Source organism: Plectrocnemia conspersa, unplaced genomic scaffold (assembly GCF_051122295.1).
Source record: "Plectrocnemia conspersa isolate PC_06_02 unplaced genomic scaffold, ASM5112229v1 ptg000001l, whole genome shotgun sequence".
Taxonomy (NCBI): Eukaryota; Metazoa; Arthropoda; class Insecta; order Trichoptera; family Polycentropodidae; genus Plectrocnemia; species Plectrocnemia conspersa.
In genome coordinates this window covers 13801732-13807731 of record NW_028277165.1, presented here as the reverse complement: position 1 = coordinate 13807731, position 6000 = coordinate 13801732, and positions in this window count along the sequence as shown.

Genomic DNA, 6000 nt, shown 5'->3' with positions numbered 1-6000 from the left:
CTTGATTATGACAAAGGGATGTTTAAGCAGAACAAATTCCACGTGTGAGTTATTGGGTGGCGTAACGAGCCCCGCACGTGACCGGCATAAGAAAGACTCCTGTCTGCCAACTGACAAGAGACGGATCGATCCCGGTGGCTCGAGTGGAAATTCATTTCTGCACCCCCCTTTGTCAGGTTTTGCTAGCGACAGCGGCTTGATTGGGACGAATGAGCCGGGATTATTAAAAAAATGCCACCCACTGCCGTGGTGAGGGATCACTGCAATACTTACATATACATAATGACCCAAAAATTAAACCATACTATAAATTCTTATTCGTCAGAAATAGTAAGGAAAAATATTTTTGCTTGCATTTATGGATTTAATATACTTACGATGGATACCCGAACAAAAACATAATATAATATAGAAGTTTTTTGTTGGTTGCTAGCATCGCCATTTCCGCTACAATACACGTGAAGTAAAACTGTTCATGCTTTAGTTGCAGCAGCGTTGTGCTTTCAGCGTATGTTTAAAACAGTCGAATCAAATCTTAATTTCACCAAGGGTTTGTTCAGCGACCCGTTTAGTACTGTGTAAAAAAAGTAATTTCTTATATTAACCGTTCATTATAAGGATTAAGGAATTTCATTTAAAATTTGTATTTTTCGATATTTTTAAATTGTAAAATATAACCTTCAATGCATTGTATTGAAGATTATATTGAAGTATTGACAGGAAATATTATGATAAGCCATTATGATTAAAAATTGTGAAGATTTGAAAAACAAGGTAACTTTAAAAAGTGGATCGTTATTTGAAAAACAAGATAATTTAACTATTAGAATTTATTAATTATAATTAAATATCTTTTATATTATCAATATGTAGGATTAAATTAATTGTTATATAGTATCTGATATTAGCGATATTTCATATACTATATGTCTATCGATAAGTTTGTATATATAGTAATTTAAAGTGAATTTTATTTTATAATAATTATAATTATATTTACATAAATATATAATTATTTAATTAATAATATTTGGATTTAATATAAATTTTTATTTATTATAATATATCTTCACCATCTTTTCTTTACGATATCCTGAAATGTTTGCTATTTTATTTATTTATAAATTTGGGAAAATCATTCATTTACTTAAGTTTAGATACAACTTAATTATTTATACAAGTAGCTTTTGAATAAAAATATGCGTAATTAGTTTTAAATTTATATTTTCCTTAAATATGAAGACATTACTATTTATTTTAAATTATATATAATTTTGTTCGAGAGTAATATTTTCATAAATTTACCTTCACCCTATTTAAATATAATATTATATACATAACCTTCACGAATGATGGTACTTAAAAATTTAAATATATTCTATTTTTCTGTATGTTTTCCTATATATAATATCTATTTGTCTGTATATATTCAATATTTTAGATATATTGAAACTTTATTTTTATTTACTTTTTATTGATTTTAATATATTCTCCAAAAATTAAAAAATATATTACTATAATTCAACCACGCTAATTTAAAAAAATACGAATGTCTTTAAAAAGCTCGATAAATAATTTACCAAAGTAGCTAGTTTCTACCGGACTTATTTCTTTATGACGATCTTAAGTCTAACAGTATAAATGTCCAACAACTATGCAATACCTTAAACAAAACATTCAAGGTAAAATTTTTTCTCTACCACAAAAAAACGTATCATATATATTTTTCACAGAAAAAAACAAATAAAAATAGAGTTATTAATTATTAAACTCTATATATATTGCAACCACCATTTTAATTAAAACTAATCATGATTTTAGAAACATAGAAAACTATCATATGTACTGTTTTGATTAAAAAAGCACGTAGTGAAAATAGTAGGAATCATATTTTCGCTAGCAAATATTTATTTTTTGCTAGCAATTATATGTCTCATTATAGCGATTTTTTATTATTTATTAATGTTTTTCTTGGTCATACCTTACATATTCGTACACAACATCGCTCGGGCTTGGCAATGATTTATATATGGGTATGTATGTGTTTTTTATAACGTAAATTTATTCATACGCCCTGTCATCCGTCACGGATCTGTTCCGAACGACAAGAACCTTTTCCCATGTGAATTAAGCAAACAGAGGATAAAGAAATGATACGTGTCTCTCTGGAATTTTATAAAAATATGATTTTTTAAAAACAAAAACCTAATATGGACAATCAGTATTTATTGTTTGTTAGTTTAGTATATATTTGCCTATACCTATGCTGGAGATTATAATGGCGCATTATTATACTTACAAATAGGTAAGCTTTCAAGTGAAACAAATTAATATTATATCACAAACGGCTTACGAATGACAATCTGAACTCCAATCATACGATTAATAACGTTTGAAATTGAAATACAACAGTAAGCTGGTTTTCAAACAACTAGTATCATTTTAATATTAGATACATGGACAAATTATATATCGCGCACTAGTAGTAAATCATGTATTTATGCGATAATTTATTTTTAATATTAAAATTTATTTATATTATATAATTAATTTTTAATAATATTGTATTACTTGAAATAATATTGTATATATTTTAATAATATTAAATCAAGGTATTTTGACAAGGTTAATCCATTTTTTTATAAACACTAGCACTGTGTCTAAACAAAAACAAGTTAAAAAAAAACATTATTTATTTTCCAATATTCCTTAAATGCTATTTTTTAGCTAGAAAATATTTTTTATTTGAATAAAACTTTATTAAATATTGTTTTACTTAAGTTGCACTCATTTAATTTTAATTAAGCAAAATAAAAATTAAATATGTGCTAAAAGATTGATCTTTAAAGTTAAAGTTTTATCAGGCCTACCAAGCTCCCATTTATGCAAATGACTTACTGGATAGAGCTGATGCATTGTATGATTCATTATACAAAGCAAATTACAGCTTAAAAGTTTGGCGTAATCCTATATCATTAAAAGTCATAATGACTGTGTCGTCAGCAATGGTTACACAGGTATTCCTATTTGTAGTTGGCAAGTCTGCTGTATATATTAAGTGCAGTACAGGCTCTAATATACTGCTTTGAAGTACTCTAGATTTTATTAGACAAAAATATAAGTTTTGATAATGTGTTACTATGAAAGATCTATTGCTCAGATATGAATTTATTATATACATATATAGTAAGGTTTCTCAAAAGCCTGACTTAAATACAGAAAAAAAGTTAAGCAATATTTTCTCTTTTGTAGATTTTTATTAATCTCGTTTGCTACTCAATGTATTTGTTCAATTATGCTGTGCTTTTGCAGAAAGTAATTTCTGTAATATTGAATTTAATAGTTCGATGACTATTTACTTAATGTTTCTTGCCCATTTATATTTTTTAGTTTGTTGTGTTGTATATGAATTTATGGTTATTTAAAAATTTTGTTGCTTTTTATATATAGTTTGTGGCCTTAGTTGCAGTTCATTTTTTAGTCTTGTATTGATTGGTTCTTTATGTAACTTAGGTTTTGGTTTAACTCTTTAAATACTCTTTTTTAATTTATTTTTTATCAAAGATTTCATTGCGTGCCATCAAAAAGCCCTTTGTATGCTACCTACTCGTAAGCACGGCATATGTTACCTATCACATACAACTATCCGTAAAATTAAAGCAAAAATATTTTTAAATAAAAATATCATAGATTTTTTCTATATTAAAATGCAAATAATCAATTCATGTTGTTGTATCAAGCTGAAGATATATCACTTTTCATAATAACATATTTTCTTTCAAGATACACACAATTTTGTCTTATAAACAGCGAATGGATATTTATAGTACAAGATTAAAATATAAAATGAGTATTCATAAATTATATTAAAGCGCGCAATTTATTATTATCTGGAAATTACCCTTTTGGATACGGTTTTAGTAACGTGAATGTAGATTTATTATAACACAAGGTTCGACGTAATTAAATTGTTGGTAAAATACTTTCAAATTCAATGGATGTTGCGATCAACAAAAGATTAGACGCAGCAATTAATTATTCTTAGAGCGTATTGTTACCGGGTCGGTCAGAATCGAAAACAAAACTTTGAAACCGAATAACAAGGGATCGACAAAAGTAACCGGGGTGTATTCGGGTCATCGAATAAATCACGAAATGAAAACTACACACATATTCAGCGCTCCAGAAAAACTTACTCGCTTTACTTTCTCAGTCCATAAATAGGGTAAATCCCTGGAGCTATCGAAAGCCGAGCTTTTCAAACTTCTAACGTTACTTACGTGACAACATAACATTTTTACACAATTCCGCTAATTAAACTAAATATTATAATTTAATAATTTACTTTTGCCAACGATTTATAAGTGTTCAACAATAGCGGCCTCACCTTTAGTAATTAAACCTATTGTTGCTTTACGTTCCGCAATGAATAATGAACCATCTGGCTGTGTTGGTAATTCCTTGAAAGGGTTTTCTGAAACCTAAGGGCTTGTAAGATTTTCACTGCCCGAAATTCTGTTAATACGCCGCAAACAAATTATGACATCTGCTTACGAGTATGACTTTTAGTTCATAATATTTATTATTACCTATAATGTATGTGTATAAATATATATATATATATATATATATATATATATATATATATATATATATATATATATATATATATATATATATATATATATATATATATATATATATATATATATATATATATATATATATATATAAATATATAAATATATATATATATATATATATATATATATATATATATATATATATATATATATATATATATATTTTTATATATATATATATATATATATATATATATATATATAAAAATATATTTATATATATATTTTTTATGTATATATATATATATAATTCAATAATTTAGTTTTGGTTATAACTAGATTGTGGCTTTTATCACGCGCCAATAGGCGATGGAAATTTGACACGCTGTCGCTAGAAATAATGGTTGTCCTTAGCTGCGTGGAATTGTATTCAATTTTGTCCCTATTTCATATGTGTGTACCACAAATATATGTATATTATATGGTGAATACTCTTGGGAATATAGAATGACATCTAGGATTTTCGGGTAATGTCAAAGATCAGGCATCCTTTGGGCTATATATTGCCGATATTCAGTGCAAAGTTTATTTTTGATAATAATATGCATACATGTTTTTTATTACCGTAGCATTTGAACATAAAACGATATGTATATTTTAGCTCAGAGATTTGTCGAACTTTTATCTTTTTATGGTGTTACACATATAGGCTTGATATTGATATTACTGTAATAATATCAATACCAAGCCTATAAATATAAGTTATACAAATATTTTATATAGCTATATGCTTTGTCACATTTTTAAAATTAATATGAGACATTGAAAATCGAAGGTTTGTATTATATTCTATACCGTACATTTTTTTTAATATGAAAGTCTTTTTATATAAAACTTGTATTTAAATAATAAAAGTAATTTTACAAACTTGGCATTATATAACTATTTATTTATGTTGACAGTTTGGTATCAACTACAATTTAATAAAAAATAAGGATATAAAATAAAACGTTTGTGATTATAAGTTAAGTATAAAAATTCAAAAACCTTTTAAAAATGAAAGAAAAAGAAACAATAATTGTTGTGCTAATTTAAGTAAATTTCACTGAAGATCTAAAATTATTGATATGTTGTCTTTAGCCTCTAAAGTAAATGTATCTTAAAATAAAAGGTTGTTTTCATCGTAGTCCCCGATACACAAAATTAGTATAAAAATGTATTTTATATATGATATTATATCTAAAGCATTTAGAAACATAAGTATTACTAGTGTTACCCACACCAAGCAGACGTATTTTAAAATGATCACGATTAGTCGTATATGTATTTAAATTTTATTTTTTGTAGAAAGTCCGCTCTTTCTAATAAATAATAATTTTAGAGCTTTAATATCGGCAAGCCCTTTAGAGCAAAGTTC